Genomic DNA, 22088 nt, shown 5'->3' with positions numbered 1-22088 from the left:
TAGCTCTGGAAACTTAGAAAAGTGCGCCATCAGCAGAACAAAACTCTTGAAGAACTCGGAACACAGAAGGCAAATGGAATCCTATTGCTGATGGAGGAGCGGAGATGCCACAGGTCAAAGCGTGTTTAGAAAGAAGCTGCTAGAGAGGAAAATGGAATCCAAAAACACTCCAGTTCAGAGGCAGCTGCACAAAGGGAGCTGGGGGTTCAGGACCGATTGTCAGGATAATGAATTAGGAATTCAGCCCGGACAGATGGCCGCTGTACTCACCTTGTCACGAACAGCAAGCAGCTGTTACACTTACTCTGGGGTTAAATTTTGAAAACTGCTTTCAAAACCTGAGAAAGGCTCTGAATGTACATCCTGGGGATTGAGAAAGCAGCAGAAAAGAGCCCAAAGTAACACCAAGTTACAACGAAGACAGAGGAATGAACTAGAAAAGGGGGTCTCCGATCCTCTCTTGGCCGCCCGACTGAAGAACTGAGCACCACCCAGTGGGGTGGGCATTTTCAGAGTTCGGGGCACATGATGGGGCGGTGCGCCCACATAGCTTACACCCAAGGGGAACGCACGCATCAGGCTCACTCGTTCTCCCAAGACCAGTGCTGCTACCATTTGGCTACAACCCCTCATCAGAGATAAAGAGTCATTAAAGCTAAGAAAATACAGCAAATAAGCAACTGATATTTGAGGCAAAAAAAAAAAAAAAAAAGAAATCCAACACCATAAAAATTGAGATACCCAAATCAGCAAATGAGACTTAGAGTAAAAAAGTATAAATAGCATACATATCGGTCATTACCAGACAACCCTAAGTTTTCAGTGGCTTAAACAACAATGAAGAGACATTTCTCTAAAGAGGACATACAGATGACTGACAGACATATGAAAAAATGTTCAACCTCACTAATCATCAGAGAAATGCAAATGAAAACCACAATGAGATACCACCTCACACCTGTCAGAATGGCTATGATCAACAAACAACAAGTGCTGGCGAGGCCGTGGGGAAAAGGGAACCCTGGTGCATTGCTGGTGGGACTGCAGACTGGTGCAGCCATTATGGAAATCAGTATGGAGGTATCTCAGAAAACTGGAAATGGAACCACCGTATGACCCAGCAATTCCACTCTTGGGTATCTATCCAGAGAAATTCAGAATGTTAATCCGAAAAAATATATGCACTCCTATGTTCATTGCAGCGCTATTCACAATAGCCAAGACTTGGAAACAACCGAAATGCCCATCGGCAGACGACTACATTAATAAACTATGGTACATTTACACAATGGAGTATTACTCCGCTATAAAGAAGAATGAAATCGTACCATTTGCAACGATATGGATGGACATAGAGACTATTATGCTAAGTGAAATAAGTCAGAGAAAGTCAAATACCATATGATCTCACTTATATGTGCAGTCTAAAGAATAAATAAATGAGCAAACTAAACAAATATTCTCAGAGACACAGAGAAAAAACCGATGGTTGCTAGCTGGGAGGGGAGTGGGGATGAGGGAGAAGGTATTAGCATAAATAAGTAACTACAGTATTGCCACAGGATATGAAAGACAGTTCGGGGACTATAACCAATAATGTTGTAAATATTTTGTAGGGAGTCAAATGGACACTTGTCTTATTAGGGAGACCACTTCATGGGTGGTGTAGATGCCTGACCACCACAGTGTACACCTGACGCTGAAGCTGAATAATAATGTCAACTATAATTTTATGTATATATAATCACAGGATGTGGAGTACAGCATAAGGAATAGAGTCAGTGGAATTGTAACAGCTCTATACGATGTCAGGGGTAGTAGATTGGGGGAGGGGGGTTATCACTTTGTGAGGGGCGTAAAGGTCTAACTATTACCTGTTTTGTACACCTGAAACTAGTAATAAAAATAAACAATGTCACCCAATGTGCCACTTTATCCTCCTCCTTCTGGAACCCATACAGAGAACACCAGCTGGCAGTCTCCCTCCGAGGAGAACGGCTGGGCCTCGGGGGAGCTCAGAGCGAGAAGCCCCACGAGGCTCACGCTGCAGGCTGGGGGGGGGGGGGGGGGGGGCGGGAAGCAGCTGGCCCCCGTCCTCCTGCTTGACCTTCTTAGATCTTTGGGAATATATTTTAAAGCTGAGAAAACCTGAGGTATCACTTCAATGGTACATGTCCTCCGTGGGATGATTACGTCACAGATATACTGAAGCTGCCACCTCTATGTAGGACTGAGAACATTTCCAGTGCCAACAAAAACAATGATAAAAAAAGATATTATTTGAAATACATGTGTGGCTTTACACTGGCAGTTTTTGGTTTGTGTGTGTATTAAACGGACCCTGAGTACAACCTTGTGGAGAACCCATTCGAAATACTTTGATTTCAAGTAAATTTGGTACTTATAAAATAGAACAAGAATACATAGAAAAAAGTGTATGAACAGAAATGCTAACCATAGTGTGCATATCTCATTTATAACATTAGATGAATTCATTTTAAAGAAAATCAGTGATTATGGTTCCAAATGTATTTAAATTTATAGTCTCAGAACTGCTATTTCAAACATGAAAATCAAAATCTTATAAGGTTACATTGTGGTAGCCCACAATTTAGGAATGTAGTTTGATTTGTGATTTTTCTAAGTTGAAGCGGACAAACAAAATGAGAAAATAGACTCTAGCGCAGGATGGACTGCCTCTAACTAGTTGTATAAACTTGGTCATTAACGAAATTTTGTTCTTCAAATTCCCCATCTGTAAAACAGTAGTAATAACGTTCTCACTTCACTGGAATGTTTTGCAGATTAAAATTAGAAATTAGGCGCCTTGGACATTGAAAACACTGAGTGAGGCTTGACTTGTAGTATTATCTTCCACCAGTGGCCATCGGAAAGAATCCACAGCAAATACCAGGTAATGCCAACTCCTAAAATATTCATTTCAAGATCGGTATAGTTACGGATGCTCTTTCTCATTTCTGGTCTTAGAACTATTTAAAATTCCCATTCTTTATGTAGAAACACCAGTGCATCACTGTTCCTATTTAAATTTGGCTTCTAAGTGATTTTAGCTCTGATTTTTGGAAGCAGTTTATAAAAAAATAGATTTTTTTTTTAAATCACAAGCGTTTTTGGTAAAATGTAATACATGTTTTCCAGAATTATTCTTGAAGATATTATTCAGAATTCTTCGAGAAGGTTGTGAAATACTCCCATACCGACAGGGCTACTTAAACACTAACAGGAAAGCATCATCAACTCAGGGGCTTTATAAAATTCCATAGTAATGGGCAGAATCTGGAAACAGAAAGCTAGACAGGCTTCTTGAGGCAAATGAGAGCTTAGAGTTCTTCAATAATAAAAATCCACAAGTTCATATTCTAAAAATGTTTTCTATTGCACAGACTCTGTTTGGCTATGAGAGTACAGAAATGCTTTCCTCACCCTCAGCAGGTCTGCTGTGCTTGGTTAAATACAGAGGGTGCCCCAAAAATGTATACACATTTTAAGAAAGAAAAAAACTATTAAAATTGTAATACTCAATATATACTGAAAATGAAGGGTAAAAGGGATGAACAATATGGTGATGGAAGGAGAACTGACTCTGGGCGGTGAGCACACAATGTGATATACAGATGATGTATTACATAAATGTACACCTGAAAGCTATGTAACTTTACTAACCGTTGTCACCCCAATAAATATCAATTAAAAAAAAAAGGAAAGAAGAATACAAATCACATTTGACTTCTGCAATTACAAGAGGGGCTCAAAGTGGTTACCATCAGCGTAATTTTAATACAGTTTTTTTCCTTTCTTAAAATGTGTATACCTTTCTTTGGCACCCTCTGTATATGCTTTAAGTTGGTGTGAAAAAACATCCTGCCCTGCTCAGCAGAAGAAAGTATAAGAGAACACTACTCCTTGTCATCCCAACCAGGAACGTATGATAACTTACAAAATCGTTTCTTCAAACTCTTCAGAGCTGACGACTCAAAGCAACATCAATGAACAATAAGAGCCGGAGAGCACGGATCGGGTGAGCTGCCTTGGGGCTCAGCCACACTGGTTCCAGCTGAGGGGAGGCCGGCAGGAAAGAGAACTTGTGACTTCCGTGTGTCATGGAACCTGGGACGGAGAACACGCCAACCATGATAGGGGCAGATGTGCTGAAAACATCCCTGAGTCAGAGGTACGGTGTTTTGGTGCAGTTTTTTTAGTGTCTATTCTGTTTGAGTGTTCTCTGGGATCTCTAGTTTGGTGGATGACATCAAACTGGGGAAATCCCCAATCATTACTGTTTCATGTATTTCTTCTGTTCCTTTCTCTTTCCTTCTGGAACCCTATGACACATATGCTATACCTTTTGCCAGTGCCCCAGTCTGTACATATTCTTGGGTTTGGGGTGTTTTTTTTTAAGATCCATTGATATCTCCTCAAGCTCAGAGAGTCTTGCCTCATGTGTGTCCAGTCTAAAAAGCCCATCAGAAGAGTTCTTCCTTTCTGTTACAGTCATTTTTATCTCGACATTTTCTTTTCGGTCCTTTCTTAGGATTCCCATCTCTCTGCTGACATGGCCCATCTGTTCTTGCATGCTGCCTACCCATCCGAGCCCTAACATATTAATCATAGTTGTTTAAGCCCCCGTCTGATCACAACGACACCCCCGCCGTGTCTGGTTTTCATGTTTGCTCTGCCTCTTCAGACTGTGATGCCTGCCGTTGGGTACACCTTGTAATTCTCTTCTTGATAGCCAGACACGATGCACTGGGTCAAAGGGACTGCTGTCAGTAGTCCATTAGTAACGTGCTGGCACGGTACGGGGGAGGGGAAGTGTCCCGTAGTCCTTCGAGCAGGGCCCTTGTGAGCCTGTGACTCTGGATGGTGAGTGGCTCACATGCCCCTGTCTCCCTTCCTCTGGGGACAGGACGACTAGAGTGGACTGGAGCTGGCTGCGTCCCTTCTCCCTTGTGCAAGGCTACGACTGGCTGCACTTGGGTTACTTCTCTTCCCTTGAGTCAGTCAGGCTCCAATAAAACCCCAACAGGTAAGGCTCTGCTTAAACAGTTTCACTTGTGGACACACCTTATTAAGAACACAAGGCTCCAGTGTATTTCCAAACGGTTTCCTTCCCCTCTCCTGCTGGGAGCTTGGGAGAATGTTCCTCCAACCTGGTCACGCTCCTGGAAGTGGGGTTCACAGACGCCTGGAGAGGAAGACCCACCTATGGTGGGGTCCACTTGGAATTTTTAATTCTGGGACTTCTCAGCACTGATCGCCAACGGTCTGTGAATCACAGCTCACGTCTCCCCACCCGGGGACCATTGGATCAGGTAAGTGTGGTGACTTTCTGTATCTGCCAGTCTGTCTCTCTAATTTGTGGTACAGTTGTTCATTGTTGTTTGTTTATTTTTTTTAGTTCGCTTTGCTTTTTATTTGTTAGGACAGAGTGGCGACTTCCAAGCTCCTTACATGCAGAATACTTAGGACAACTTTAACAAAATTGTTTAGATACCTAAGAGATTTAATGGATTAATTTTTATTTTGTCTTCATAGGGGATAGTGAATATTTCAAAAATAAATATGTGGTTTAGCCTTCTTATAAAGAACTGAAATTTCTCCATTAGAAACAAAACTTGTGCTTTTATATAAATTATATAATTCACATCAGCTTAAAAATCAATTTAAAATATTTAAAATGTTTTATTTTGCCTGCCTTTTAGGAATTTTTTTTTTCGTTAACTATGTTTCACGGGCCTGTGCTGAGCCAGGAAGCATTATTAGTGCTGGGACTGCCGTAAAGGCAAAGGTGACCGGTTTTGTGGAGCTCCCCATGGTTTTTTTTACTTAAATAATGCATTTTTTATTTGTAAAATTTCCATTTTGTCCTCTTTGTAATGTTTAGTTCTCCACTTACAATGTCGACCTTTTCATTTTTTTCAAAGATGTTTCTTTACCTTATAAAGCACAGTTACAGCAGCTGCCTTAACATCTTTACCTGATAATTTCAAAAACTGAGTCCTCCCAGAATTCCTGTCCCTCTGAGAAAGGCTCACCTTTCCCAGTTGGGGTGTGTGACTTATTTTTTTATCGCATACTGGACATTGTGAGTGTTACGTTGTGTAGAATCTGGGTTGTGTTATAATACTGGGAGAATGTCGATCGTTTATCTCTGTAGGGAATTGACTTCCTTATGTTCAGACTGTCAGGTGTGCTGCAACTTTTGTTGGAGTGGTTCCTTCAAATCTCAGGTATCTTTGTAAGGCCTTGGTCGTGCTGATTTGGGCCTGTCTCATGTAACCGTGTGAGGTCCAGGCGTTAGGCTGGGATTCTGCAGGTGGTTCAAACATCAGTCGAGTTCTCAGTCCTTGCTTCACTGCCTTGGGTTTGCACGAAGCATGTGCGGTTCACACATGACGCCAGGAGTGTTATGGGTTTCTACACGGAATGCTGGCCTCTCTTTTTCACTTGTCCCTCCTCTTGGATTTCTTCCACATACTTGGGCCAGCCTGGCTTGTATTCCATTATTCCTGGGCCAAAAATATCCAGCTTTTCTGAGAAAGTTTTAGCCGCCCACGCTGTGCCCCTGTGTGGCTGTTATCCACCCCGGTGCAAAGCTATGAGAGAGGAAACTGAAGGAAAACCAGGAAACTCCCCTGGGACAGGCTGCTTCTCCTACTGTTAACTCTCTACCTCACCCATCTGCTTTTGCTCATATTTCGGGGTCCTCACGTCGTTTTTTGTTTTCTTTTGTAATGTATCCAAATTGTATAGTTGTGGTCAGTGAGGGGCTGGGTATGGGGGTTTGGGCCATTCTGGCAGAACGGGTACTGCTATAAGGCATACTTTCAGTAAAGACACACTTCCCTTCTGCCGTGAGAGATGAAGGGCCAAGTCGCCCGCACTGGGAAAAGCAGTATGTTTGTAGCATTCCTTCAGGCGTGTCCCTTCCGTGGACAGGATAGGATTCTGAACCTGTACTGGAGTCAGGACGAAATCGCACACACATGGCAATGAATGGGCCCCGAGGAGGCTCGCGTGCCTTCTGGCTGCCCAGCTGCTTGGCAGCAAGCAAGACTGGGAAATCAACTTTCATGTTTGCCACTTAAAATTACCCCTATCTATTATTTTTGAATTTGAGCAGCTGCTGTCTCTCCTGAAAACTGAACAAACACATCTGTCTTAGGAAGCAGCTAAGATTGCAACAACAAAAAGGTTCCTGTTCAAGTGAACGTTTCCAAGCAGATGGAACCTGCTGGTACGTCTCGATCGGGCAATCATATACAACTTTGCTTTTCCCTAGAAAATCACTCAAATTATATGTACTTTTAGGTTTAATCACTTACTAGTAAGAGGGGTTAAGAGATAATAGATTATCTTAGTTGAGTGCTTGATCTTTAAATAGTAACAGCCATATCAAATCCATGCTCATGAGGAATTTATCAAAGAAATGTTTTTTCATTTGCTCCTGATGGCGTTAGGTCTGGCATCCTCTGTACGGGGCCCCATTGTTAAACATTTTGAGCCAGCAAAATATTTTAAACCACACGGCAGCAGTATTTAATATTGCCTGAATTATTCATATACATTCCCAGGGTAAAAATGGGGAGGGAATCATGACATCAATAAACACAGAATATGATTCTATTTTTGTAATCCTCTAAAGCTCATCCTGGGAGCCTGTACCAACTTCCCCGTTAATCCTCCCTTTATTTATGTTATGCCCCTTGGGCTGGGGTGTAATTGATTTCAGTTTACTGCTGTAACACACACATTTTACTCATTCTGAGAACTTTTATCTTCATTGTTGGTATAGTTTCTTGAAGCTCACGGTCCGCAATCAAATATATTCTGTGTAGAAATGTTATCACTGTTAGAATCAAAATGGCATTTGCCATCTTATGTTTTCTAGAATATAATGATGAAATACAGGAATTGGGCTTTCTTCCCATGAAATCGTTTTCATAAAAGAAACTTCAAAAAATAAAAATCATTTAATAGTCACAAATAAATGAAAATTTAGAATGAGATGTCTTTATCTTTAGACAAATGTTTCCATCCTAAAATATAGCTGTTGATTATTTCCTAGAAAAAATAAATAATATTAACAGCAAATTCTTCTTATCTAGAAAAATAGGTAGGTATGTAGGTTCCTTATATTAGTTTGCTAGGGCTGCTGTGCCAAAGAACACAGCTGAATGTCTTAAACAGCAGAAATGCATTGTCTACAGTTCAGGAGGCTTGAAGTCAGAGATCCAGGTATCATCAGGACCGGTTCCTCCTGGGGTATGTGAGCAAAACCATTCTGGCCCCTCTCCTAGCTTCTGGTGATTTGTTGGCAATCATTGTCATTTCTTGGCTATAGATCGATCACTGCTTAAGAAAATCTTCATCATTACATGGTGTCCTCTCTGTGTGTCTGTGTCCAAATTTCCTCTTCTTATAAAGACACTGGTCATACTGGGTGAGGACACCCACTAATGACCTTGTCTTAACTTGATTATCTCTGTTAAGACCCTGTCTCCAATGAGGTCATATGTTTACGTCCTAGGGGTCAAGATTCCAAGATATCGTTTCTAGGGAGGCATAATTCAACCCCTAACAGCAATTGAACTTCAAAATAGCACCCAAAATCAGGTAGTATGTGAGCTGGAGGTGTATTTATTAATCATTCCCTTGTTTTTGTATACTTAGGTAATTTCCAAGAATGTAACAGTCCACTTCTGTTAGTTTATTTAATTCTCACTTGCTTTAGGGAAAAGACATGCGCTGCTAAAAATTTAATAAAGCAAATTGTTTAATTCTATAGGCGCTTGTTTCGATAAGAGAATAATTCATTTCCTCTTTCATTCAAATAACAAATATTTGTGAGGACTCTGGAAAAATAACTCATTTAATTAACACAAAATCAAAGGGTTCTGCCCTCTAGTGGGTTGGGGGGGTCTTTGGACTTCACTTTAGCAAATTAAGAAGTTGTAATCTAAGCACAGAAAAGAAAAGAAAAAAGTCAAAGCTTGAATTTTCTAATGATTGCACTTGGCCAAGAAAACATCCTTATTTATTAATGAAACCCTACACCACAGGGCCACAGTCCCTAGATTTGCCTATTATGATCTGAGTCAATAGCTGTCATTCCTGTAATCATTAAAAATAATAATAGACTAGGGAAAGGTCTGAAGCCCTTGAGTTCAGTGCTGCTTCTCTGAACCACAAGTCTAGTTGTGAGAGTCTCATGCCTAGAAAGCCCAATCTCATGGAGACAGTCTTCCTAAGAGGCAGACTGGTGATGCTGAAGGCTTCGGGAACTAAGCATTGTCACAACAGATAAAAACCAAGGCAGCGAACACACTGAGACCTGCAGCAAGGTTTAAACCAGCACACAGACGGGCAAGCAGAGCTTCCTGTTTCACTCTAACTGAAACAGAGGTGGGCATCTAGACCCGAAATTCACATTTTCCAGGATAACAACAGCATTTTACTGTTCCAAATAATCTCATGAATACACAGTGACCCTTGGAGTGGGTAACAGAATTAAGACCTCACTGTTCTGCCTGCAAAAGTAAAGGATATGCATAAAAAGACCAGACTACCAATTTTAATGACAAACAGTCTTCAAGACAAAGATAAAGAGGGATAGTTACAATCAGAAATGGAACAATTCATATATAAGAATCAGTGTGAATGAGCCTCCAAACATGTAGGAGAAGATCTTAACATTCAATTAATAAAATTATTAGAAAGTAACTAAAGATAAAGACTAAGAGATCTGACCAAGATTGGCAAATCCTTGATTTACTTGACATTTTTAGAACATTGTGTTCACTAACAAGAGAATAGATATTCTTTTGAAGCTCTCGTTATATATCCACTAACGGATGCTATGCTTCGCTATAAAATAGGTCACCATAAATTTAAAAGAATTGAGAACATATGATGTTTTCTAATCACAATGAAATGAAATTAGAAATCCAAACCAGAAAGCTGTCTAGGGACACAAGGATGAAATCAAAAGTTATATTAGAAAGTGTTTTCAAGTGAATGGCAAAAAAAAAAAAGGCTACCTATCAACCTTGATGCGATACAGGCAAAGCAGATCATAGAGGAAAAGTTTGAGAACTATCTGTAGTGCTTCTGAAACCCAGAACCTAAAGATCCACATCACGAAGCTGGTCAAATAAGAGCAGAGTGAACCCAAATAAGTGGAAGGGAGGAAGAAATAAAGAAAAGCAGAAATCAGTGAAACAGAAGAGCAGATACATGATAGAGAAATTTAACAAAGACAAGAGTGGATCCTTTGAAAAGGTCATCAAAACCTGCAGGTCCCTAAAACGGCCTGACCAAACAGTAAAAGGAAAAACACAAATTAACATAGCATAAATAAAGTACAAAGTTTATCTCGACAGAGAGAATGAACACATATAATTATGAAAATAGTTTAAGTGCCAGGGCTGGACACACTGAGAATCAAGGCTGTGCTCAGCGATTGATGTCATTTTTTTTTCTATTGTAAATGCTCTATCTTTCTGAGTAATATCTTCCTATCTTTTACATGTATTGGTATAGGTTTCTTATTCAGTTTAAAAGTGGGGGGACTATTCTTGGATATTATGATTATTTTCTTTTCATCAGTTAATAAAATCCTTAGTTTTTTCTCATATACTGTCCTTTCCTTCTTCCTCTATTATTTCCTTTTGAAATTCTAATTATGCAATTCTCAGACCTCCTCAGCATCTTCTCATTTATATTTCACATCTTCCATCTTATTTTCTTTGTAGTAACTTGTATAATGTCTTCATGTCTTCTTTTCACTCTTTAGCTAGAAACATTTTACTGTGTAAACTAGACACTGAAATTCTAATTTCAATGATTAAAATTTTATTTCTAGACATTCTGTGTGTTTCTCAGATCTTGTCAATTTTAGTAATTTATTTTACTCACTTTCAAAATACATATCTTTTAAAATATTAATTTTTTATTTTTATGTCTTTCTATGTACAGTTTTCACAGGTCTAAGGCTATAGTTTTTTGTTCTGCTGATTATTAGTCACTGTGGCTCATATCCTTGTGTATTTAGTGATTTGCTATTGTTTGTTCTTGTTCATTAAATTTTATCTTGGGCACTTCTTTAAGTCCTGGTTTTAAAACCTGCCTCCCCAGAGGGGATTTGTGTCGGCTTCTTCCCCTTGTGGAGGACACTGATATCCCGTGACCGTGTTTGGACTAAACTTCAGCTTGTAGATTTTAAGACCCCAAGCACTGTGTCGGAGCTGTGGTTAGGACTCCCCGTGGCAAATGTACCCTTCTTCCTTGGCAGTTAGGGCCAAGGGCAAAACAGGCCACTATCTTCACACTCTTTCTTGTGGGGACAGTTTTGTTTGTTTGCTTGGGATTGTGATGTTTTGTTTACTTCTGGGGACACTACCTTTTTGGCCAAGTTCCCCAGTCACGTCCACTTTCTGCCTGAGCTGCTGTTCTCTGTACAGCTCCAGTGAGAAGCCCTTACTGAGCGTATCCTTGCTTTATACAGAGAATGGGGGATGGCCAACTCAGTCTACGCTATTTTTTATATTATCTAGCATTTTTAGGTCTGATGTACTCAGAAGCATTTTTTTTTGAGCATTTAGTTTGCCATATCCCTGGTTACAAAAGGTGCCATTTTAAATATGTATTTATCGTGGCACCTGGAGGGTATATTGCTATTTTCCCCTCCTCAGCCTGATTCAATATATTTTAAAATTTGCATATTATTTTACAGCTCTCAACAGTCCAATTTCAATGGTTTGTTAGTTTAAAATATAACTGATGTACATTCATATCATTTTACTTTTGTCTTTAAAATTGTTAACACCTATTTAGGAATGGTGTTAATATTGAAGTAGGATATAAAGTTCTGGGATGCCTCATCTCCCGTCTATTATATCCACTCATTTAGCTCCCACTGAGACCCATCCAAAGATAAGCTGCCTTCGGTTCCCTAAAATTTATTACTAGAGAGAAGAACTACTCAGAACCCCCATCTCCTCCTCTCTGAAGACCTGGGATGGCATACCCGGAAGTGAATTGGGTGGATTTTTATTTACTCTTCCCCTCAGACAAAAGATGAATCCTAAAGTAAAAAAGATTAATATTGGCAAACTGGGGTATAATAAACAGGAAATGGGTAGAATTCTTTTCAGTTTATGCATGTGTTTAGAGACCGGTGTGTAGACAGTGTTTAGTGGAGTCTATTGTTTTAATTTTAAAAGTAAACATTTATTGAATACCAGTCACAATGTGAGACAGTCTTCTCGCTCTGTAATGAATTCTAGTTTCCTTCTGTCCATCTGTGGCTCCTCCATGGTCGCTATGCTTCATGTACCCCAAGAGCAGAAGAACTGCAACTGCCCCTAACCCGAAAGAATGGAGGGCTTCGGCGTGTCCCATCGGTGTATTCTTCCTTGGAAATGAAACCAACCCTGCTCCTCTGGCCGTAGGTGATTGGGCCCATGATTCACACAGCTATTAAGATAATGGCGTACCACAGCCTCAGCCAAAGCCAAACCGACCGACTGAGAACTGTGAAGGCAACGCTTGCCCAGGGTGTGCCTCCCTGCTGATGGCGTCTCTCTTCTCTTTGGGGAGCTAGGAATCGTTAAGTGCAAAGAGAGAGAGTCTGCCATGTAAGCTTTCTCCTTTCTATGTTAAACTTACATGTCTAGGGTACAAACCGTAAATCTCAGAGCCCAGGAAGTCCACATGATTGAGAACGTGACTTTCTATGCTACCCCTTGTCCTATTTTACTCTGTATTTAACCCCAGATTCGGGAAGGAATTATTATTTTCTAGGGGAGGACAAGGTGCCACCTGATAATAGATACTCTTGAGATTTTTCTATCTGTCTCACAGTAGTTTCCACATTTGTGTAGAACTGTTCCTCGTCCACACAAAAGTGTTTTTTCATGGGAGCCAGTACTGGATTTAATAATTATGTGTGTTTGCATTTAAATTTGTATAATGTGTGTAACTTTTAACTGAGGTCAAGGTCAGATGATTTTGGAAGAGCTAAAATCATCTGAGGCTAAGATGTCTCTTAGAAAATTCAGATTCTGATATCCCTACCAGAGTGTGTGGGGTAGTTGGATAAATAGATCAAAGTAACTGAACAGGGGCCAACAGGTAAATGCTGTGGCCAGGTAATCTTTATTGAACATTGATATAAATGCCAGTCAGCTTAAAATTTTATGTTCAATAAATGTCATCCCCACAACAGTACCTGGAAGTGACACTATTTTAATGACAGAGACTTATCACCTTGCCCCCTGTCGTGACTGCAGTGACAGTGGAATCAGTGTGCCAATCCTCACCTGACCACCAAAGTTTCTACTCCCAGGGACTCAGCATTATTGTAGTATGTCTATACATTTTCTTAGTCAGAAGCAACTGAGAAGTGCATTAAAAATACAGACTCCTGACATCCACACCAGGCATGAAGGACCTTAATGTCTGCGTTCCAGTCAGGAGGTAGAAACACTTACAAAGTAATGAGAACCCTCGGTGATTACGATACTGGGGTTGATCGTACACACATAGGTAGGTTCTAGGTGTAAGAAGGCACAGAAGCAAAAGCCTGAGAAATAAAAACATCAATTCTCATTGTAACGTGGCTTCGCAAGAGCATCACTTGGGAGTTAAATCAAAAACAAAAACAAACAAAAGTAGCCCAACATGCCTTGGCTGTACCCCAGACCAGTTAAACCTGGGCCTCATACATCAGTACAGATGATTTTTAACAGGAAGCCAGGGTGTTCACTAGCGTCCAACTCTAACTACTCATGGAAGACTTTCTCTTATTCATTGGGTCTCTTAAAAACAAACAAACAGCTCCTCTGACCCTCTATGTCATACGTCACAGGCTTTTACAATGCTGTAGAGAGTGCCATCTGACTGTTCCTCTTATCCATGGTGGTTTACAATTCATATCATCCATGCAAATCTGATAATCTGATTGCTGGTCTTTAGCAGAATAGTATCAGCTAATGGTGATGACATCATAAACCTTGTATCTCCTACCTGACTGTTAAATTTATAAGAATAAATTATCTTGTGGCTCAGTTGGTTAAGAGTTTGCCTAAGAGAACACGCTCTGAGCAACAGGGTTGCCAGTTCAATTCCCACATGGCCAGTGAGCTGCGCCCAAGCTGAGCTGCCAACAGGTGGCACGATGGCTTAGCTGGTGAGAACACGTGCTCCTAATGATAAGACTGCCTGTTCGATGGTGGGCTACGCCCACCCATGTCTTGGACAGAACTCACCACCTTGAGCTGCGCTGCTGCCCAGATGGCTCAGTGGACAGACTGTGCACTCCTAACAGCAAGATTGCTGGTTCAACTCCCGCATGGGAAAAAAAAAAAAGAAGAAGAAATGATCTTCAGTTCATTTTACCTCACAAAGATTGCTACCATAATTTCTGATAAGACAGACTGTTTTACAAACTGAAAATTTAGATTATAACCAAAGGTTGATCTAAGAAATTTCCAGGAAGCCTTAATTATCCCAGCATAACTCCTCCATACCCCCAGCATAACTTCCCCAGTATTTATATTCCGGAATCAAAGAAATGCACATAAACAGGCCTTGTAATGAGCCATCCAGCCAGACATCCATTTACTGAAATGTTCCATTTTCTACCCCTAGACTTCACAAAGTTTATTTATTCTTTAGTTCAATAATTCTATATCCCATCATTATATAGAGAAAGGTCAGAGAAAAGTAAAGTAAGGTAGCAAAATGGACTTTAGAAATGATCATTCGGTTTGAAAAGAGTTATGGCAAATGAAATAAGTAGGCAAAGTGCATCACCATAATTCAAAATAATTTGGCTCTACGATACTTCACTCAAAAGCCATGGATTTCATCTAAGGAAACTGCTGGAACTCTTAAGCAAATAAAAATGTCCTTTGAGTTGACTACATATTTAGCCATAATGCAGTATGACTATGAGTAGAAGAATCTAACAGGCTTTTTTTTTTTACTCTAATAACTTGCAATACATACCCCTTATTTTTCTAAATATATTTCATTATCTGAGGTCGACTGTAATTTCTGTGCTTGCAAAGTAGATATGAAAACTTAATATTGAAGCTTAGACTATTGATTATTTTTAAATAACGAGAATCTAGAAAACTCATACAGTTTTTTTACTTTATGAAGTTTGCAACAGTATTGGATTTTCATAGAACGGCTATACACAGAGACTCCCTCTAGAAAAATCCGTCTTTCTCCACAGACAATCAGTATTGTCCGGAGTGACAGCTCATAACAAATGCTCTTCAGAATCTGGTCAGCAACTCTGATCTCGCCATAGATCAAGGGCCGGAGATACCAAAGTTATCTGCCGACTGGGCATTTCTTTACTCCAGAGATGAACGAAATTCTCTGAGATTAAACAGCAGTTGGAATTGCTTTCATATAAATAGCTAGTAGTGTACTTTGTAAGGGAAAAGGTGGCAACTAACTTCATATTTTCAGAGTTGAAGATGACATCAAAATCCATGTTTGACATTTGCTACCCAGAAAAGCTTAAGAAAGACAGTATTTTCAAAAGCTGGTTTTAGAAAAACACATTTAAAACACTTTGGCAAATTCTTCCTAGAAAAATATATATCAGTTAAGTTCATATCCAAATATTTTCCTCTGCATTCCATAATGCTTCTTGTGGTTGAATTTGCCTTGGCTAATTGTCAAAAGAAGTCAGCTTCTGTTTGATTATTTCAATCTATTGTACATTGTGTATTTTCAACTGATTTTTGGTTTTGGGTGAATTCCATGAGATATAAGGCATGACTAGTTGATGCACATAATACTGATTTAGAAACGCTTTTGGTGTCCAATCCATCATTATGTAATGCTGTATATTTTACTTTGGTACACAGATATATCACTGTTTTCTTTCCAGCTTTACTGAGATACAGTTGGCATATAACACAGGTGTACAATGTGATGATTTGATATATGTATATGTTGTGAAATGATTACCACAAAAAAGTTCGTCAACACAGTCATTACTTCATATAATTACAATTTTGTTATTATAGTTGGTCATTCCCACATTATAGTTTTAATTTGCTTGCTTTTCCCTCAAAACTGCTGTGAGAGGGAATCTAATCTCTTGCCATGACAGGAGATATTGCTCCAGTCAGAGAAAGAAAAAAAACAAAACCAAACCCATTTTCACATGCTTATTTGCTTATTGGCCATTTGAATATCGTCTTACTGAAATATCTTCTCAGGTGTTTTTAACCTAGGTTCTTTTTCTTACTAATTTGTGATTTGTTTTACATACATACCCAACACACACACACACACACGTGTGTGTGTATATACACTCATTTAGTTTTTTTTTATAAACATGCTACATATAATTTTGACATAAAGGGTTTCATGTAAAAAAAAGTCTGAAAGTCATTGACAAATTTAATTAGCATGTCCTGAGTCCGTGATGACTGATGACAGACATTTATTGAGCACTGACTGTCCTAGGTGCCACCTAGTACTGAGAGTAAAGCAGTGAAGAATACAGATGCAAACCCGATCTCACAGAGCATGAAGTTGACAGACACGGAACAAACAAATCAATATTTAATTGCAGTATGTATGTAAAACTGGGAAGGCTGCTCTTAGAATGATTAACAGCTAATGTACCCTAATCACAAAAGTCAGGGGAGGAAACCCAACCACCACTGACGCCGAGACCTTCACTGTGTCAGAGAAAAATATGGCACAACATTCAAGTCTATTGCTGTCTAATGGAAAAGGCAGGCACTGAACAGGTGCTCAAATACCATGTGATTAAAAACTATGACAGCAGGAATATCATGTAAGCACATAGAAGGGACAGCTGACCAGCCTCAGTTACAAGTCTTATTAGAGCAATTCCTAACACTGCTTGTAAGGAATTTGGATATTTTAAAGACAGTTTCTGAATATTGAGTTTTTAACTCTTGTCCTGCTTCTTTGCTTTGCTCATTTATTTAATCTATATTTAGGAAATCTCATGGTACTTAAACTTTAGGTATCTAGTATTATCTTTATGGTGTGTTAACCGAAAAATATTAGGCCTGGGCTCAGACACCATGCTATGACCGAACTTGATGGAGTTTGGGATGGTGTACCTACATCTAGACAGTCAAGGGTACCAAACAGACCATGCTAAAGTAATGTAAGCATGAATGCTATAGATTATTTACTTGAGGATTTCAACATAAATTTACAGCACGTTTGTGTCAATGTTACCAACAGTTTTTGAACAAGGACAGTGTTCTTATGTTTAAGAGCTCTTACTTAAATTCCATCAACCCCCAAAGAAATGTTGCATGCACATAGCATACTAGATAAATCAGGGCCTGAATTAATCAGCTGGGTAATGCATAACCATTAGCTTTGTTCACGAAAGGATAAATCATCAGAAAGTCTTAGATTTGCTTTCCTATTTTGGAAAGTGATTAACTGTATTTTTCTGACTTGGAAAGGTAAATTATTTGCTATTATGGAGTTTGACATTATTGGAGTTTTGAGGCTGTGCTCTTTTCCTTCATCTGGAAATTCTTTAATTCAGTAATGCCACTTGAAAGTCGATTTTGGAGAGACCTTTCCCCCTTCTCAACTTTGTTTTACATTTGGAAGCAATATTTTCGTTATGTGAGATTTCAAGTCATACATGAATTATCTCATCATGTAACAGAATTAAAGTGGAATTAATGTTATATCAGAAGTATTTTCTTATTTAAAGTAGACTTCCTCAATTTGACGTTTTGAAAATACCAAATCATTTTCTAATTCCTTAAAGAATAAGATACTTTTGTTCTAAGCCAATGAAATAATTTTGGGGAGAATGTAAAAAATATTTCCTCCATTTTAAATGTCCAGTCATCCTTTTAAACCCAGTAAAATAGAACAGGCTTGTAGCATAATGATGATTTCTTTTTTTATGTTTCGTACATAGTCATGAGTCACACAATGGCATTTTGGCCAGTGGCTGACCACTTGTATGACGGTGGTCCCATGAGATTATAATAGAACTGAATTGTCAACAAGAAGTGGGAGGAGCAGCGTCTTTTCCCCCTCACAACAGCAGTATCTGTCGTCCGCTCTGTCCTGTAAGTGACACCAGGATAGAAACCTTGTGTTTTTCACGAGTATGAACGAGTGAACCAGGTGGTTTGAAAAGAGCCCTTCCCAGAGGCAACAAACAACAGATGGTTACTGAAAGATGATTTGAGCTTTCCTGCTTAAAGAACTCCTAACTCATAACCTGAATGAGATCGTCCAATGCCATTTGATGCTGATGGATGGTCACACTTTGTTTGCAAGGGGGACCCGAGTGTTACCTTCAGTGTTACTGCGGATACAGGTGAAATGCTTTCCTATGACAATCCTTTTGTTTTCTCTCTTTTTTAAGGAAGTCAAGATCTGAGCATTATTAGATTATAAAACCACTTAATTGTAGGGGCGAAGTGGGGTCTTGTTTTTATGCCACAATTTTATATTCCGCAAGTTTGTAGTGAGAGTTCTTTCTATTACTATTATGTAAAACAGACTTCTTTTCATGAGTTTTTGTTAATGAGGTGTACTCACTATGCATTCTAATACACCAAAATTTTCCAAAAAAAATATAAGGCAGGAAGGAAACATGAATTTCCGTTTTTCAGTTTTAAAATAATTCAAGGAAAAAGTGTGAAATATTGTAGGGCTCTCACTTTCAAGAGGGAACCAGAGGAGTCAGTGTTGTGTGATGTCGGCCAGACCCTTTGGGGACTCATTGATACCTGTCTAGTTACACAGTGAGAATTGTTCCCGCCATGCTCATGGAGGCGGAAGTGGCTTGTGCATCTGGTTGCCCTTTCATAAGAGAGACGAACGAGAAAGTGGGGACAGGTACAACCAAGGGCGCCATGGAGGTCACGGGTTTGACATTCCATTCAGGCCGTTTTATGGACCATTTTAAATGTATACATTCACATTTAACCATGGATCATAGGTATTGGCGGACAGAAAATTTAGAGTAATATAAAAAAATCTATGGATCTTGACTGAAGTGCATTTCTAGGCTTTGTCATTGCAAATACACAATCAAAACATCAGGATGCCGTCGGGCTTCTAAATCAGAGTTTTTGTGACATTCCCAATCTCTTTGTTGCAGCTAGGACAACTCTACATGCCAGAACACTTGGAAAACTTCCACCTCAGTTATGTGTTTACAAAGATCCATTTTTCCCAGAACTTACAGTTCTGACATTGCCTCTCTCCCTCAGAGAATTGGGGTGGCTAATAAGTTAATATCATGCTCTGCCATCCTCCACATACAGGAGGCCAGATCCCCTGAAGTTTGACAATTGGAAAAAAAATGATATTTATTAAGCATTACTTTGTTTTGATTAAGGCCCCATTTAGTAAATGCCATTTCAAAAGTACTGGCCATTTTAAAATGTTTTCATGGAAATATAGAGCTGAAAGGATAGTGAACATCTTTTTTACTTTGGCAGTTAAGCCCAGTAAAATTTATATAATCAATCTAATGTAAATATTACTCACAAGTAAGATTAAAGAATGCACAACACCCAAAGTCTATTAATTTTCAAAATTCAAAACTGTGTTTTCAAAAATTTATACTTAAATGACCTGAGATTTAAGTGTTGGATTCTATCTTACTCTGTTGAGCAAATTTTAAGGTAGCTAGAAGTTTAGAAATAATGATTTTATTGATACGTCACATTTATCTTTTAGATTTTCCTGACAAATGTATCTTTTTGTGTGTTAGAATATCTCTTAACTCTTCTAAAAAGAACCTCTGGACCTGAGGTTCATTTCCTTTTACATTTTTTTTTTCACTGAGACAATTCTTGCCTTTGTCAAGGATATCAATAACAAAAGCACTAACAAGCAGTTAAGTTCTTCCCTTTTTTGATCCTGAAGTTATTTTTTTGTATATTATTTTACTTTTTGTCTCTTCTGATTTCTTTTATAAAATTTAAATATCGCTACTTGTCAGCAATAGAATCTCTTCAGGGGTCATTTGGTTTCTCATAAACTATTGAAATAATATACTGTGGTGCTTTCACAACCCATACATAAACTACTTTGTGAGTTTATATGTCTTCGTGTAGGCTGACTTTGCTATCAACTATCTTTAACTTCTATAATTAGCTATTCTAGTGTATCTACGAACACTCAATAGCCATGCATAAAACATCTCATGATTATGCTGTTTGAAATCTAGCTTCAAAGATTGCAATTTAAATAATTACAAAATTGGTGAAATATTTTTCTTGCATGTCATTTAAATTTTTTTTCCTCCAAACTACTAAAACACATTTCTGTAAAGTACTATAATGGATGCCACTGACACATAACAGGTGTCACTTCTGATTCTATTAACACAGAGACTTCTGCTAGTCACTGTAATAAAATACTCTGATGTGCAAATTCTGTGCAGTGCCATGTTTAGTTTGACAGGATGAGACAAGTCATCGCAGTGTATTGTCTATTGGAACGGATGTACAATAAATCAGATGAAAGCGGAGCCCACATGCCATCCTGTAGAAAAATGACAGCCAGATTTGGAGAGTCTTAGATGTCACAAAAAATGGATTTTGTTTCTGAGTCCCAACGTATGAAAATGATTGTTTTAATCAGCCTTACCTATGAATTTCCAATTCTTACTCTCATGACACTGAACACGTTTATGAAATAAAATGAAGTAGGCATGCATTTGTTTTCCAAGAGAAGCCCAAGTATTATTTTATATTCTAAGTTAACAAAGGAATGCTGTTAGAAACACAGGCCCTCATGCAATAAGGATGGAGTGGGAAAATTCAAGCAGAGGACATGTTTTAAATGATCAGCACTTATTTAAGGTATACTACTACTGAATATCAGTTTATATAAAGGCCAGCAGTGGTTTGTAGAGGACAAAGGGGATGTTTAATATTATTGGATTTAAACATTAGTCTACCGGGTTTCTATCACACCTCCACATCAGAAATGTGCCTGGCAATATAAAACGGGGTTAAAATAAAGAGAAATGTGTCTCAAATATAATTTTATGGGAATTACAGCTGTCAACACCATGATATAACACACTTCTGAAGATTGTGGGATTTTTTTTTTTCTGTTCTACCTTTTAAGTTGACATATATTTGAAAAGGGAGGGGACCTCTCAGTCACTCTAGCTTCTCAGTCCCACACTGCATGCCATCAAGTTCCACGTCGCAGCCGATGTGAGACGTGCTCCCCAGCCTGTGAATATAAATTTGTCACTTTTTAAATTCTCTTAGGTCATTATGATCTGAGCACTCATCCTTTCCTCAGGCTCCATTTACCCCAATATTTTCAATGAACCTACAATTACTTGCTTAAATTCCAAAGCCCCATTGTTTGTGCTAACTTTTGCCATTGGTCATCTGTTCTCTAAGAAAGACACCTGACTAGAACTCAGAGGGAATTTCAGATAGTCTGGCCTCAGGCCTTTGTGGCTTCAGCGCTGACTGGTGATGTCCCAGGTGAGATGCTGAGATAGGGCTGATTAGATCTCCATTCTAGGTGTTTGTTCAGTGCCATCTAGAACGTTTGAACAGGCATCTCTCAACTGGGTTAGCAGTCTAGTAAATGTAACGATGCTATTCGTAAAACCATTTCTATACCGTGGTGGGCAAAACTCTAAGATGTCCCCCGGGATGTCACACCCGTTTTTGAGCCTCAGGACTGTGAGCATAACAGGATAGTATTCCTGTGCCCCAGGTGACTTTGGAAGACAATCTGGGTGGGCCTAATGTAATTCACATGAACTGGTTAAGAGCAGACAATGCTCTGCTGCTGGTTGGAGAAAAGAAGTCAAAGACACTTGACGTGTAAGAGGGCTTCCATCGCTAAGAGGGCGGAGCCAAGACTCCGAGGGCAGCCATCCCTGGTCCACAGCTAACAAGGCAACTGGGACGGGCTCCCTCACACAGACAGGAATTCCCCCAGCAGCCTGGATCAGCTTGGAAGTGCATATTACCCTTGTTCCGGGTGACAGTACATCAGGCTGATACCTTGAGGTGCAATTAAACCAG

The 22088-nt window shown here is 39.2% G+C and overlaps 1 long non-coding RNA gene across 1 annotated transcript in view; it reads left to right on the top strand.

Moving 5' to 3' along the window:
- The window catches only part of LOC109380423 (uncharacterized), a 144443-nt gene that overhangs the window by 41914 nt on the left and 80441 nt on the right, over positions 1-22088 (top strand). The window contains exons 2-3 of the long non-coding RNA XR_002123469.1: positions 2805-2914; positions 3984-4192. This is a non-coding gene — a long non-coding RNA (uncharacterized LOC109380423). The remainder of the gene's footprint in view (positions 1-2804; positions 2915-3983; positions 4193-22088) is intronic.

This window comes from Hipposideros armiger, unplaced genomic scaffold, assembly GCF_001890085.2.
Source record: "Hipposideros armiger isolate ML-2016 unplaced genomic scaffold, ASM189008v1 scaffold_37, whole genome shotgun sequence".
Taxonomy (NCBI): domain Eukaryota; kingdom Metazoa; phylum Chordata; class Mammalia; order Chiroptera; family Hipposideridae; genus Hipposideros; species Hipposideros armiger.
Note: the sequence above shows the minus strand (reverse complement) of the source record. Positions and strands in the feature narration are given on the sequence as shown.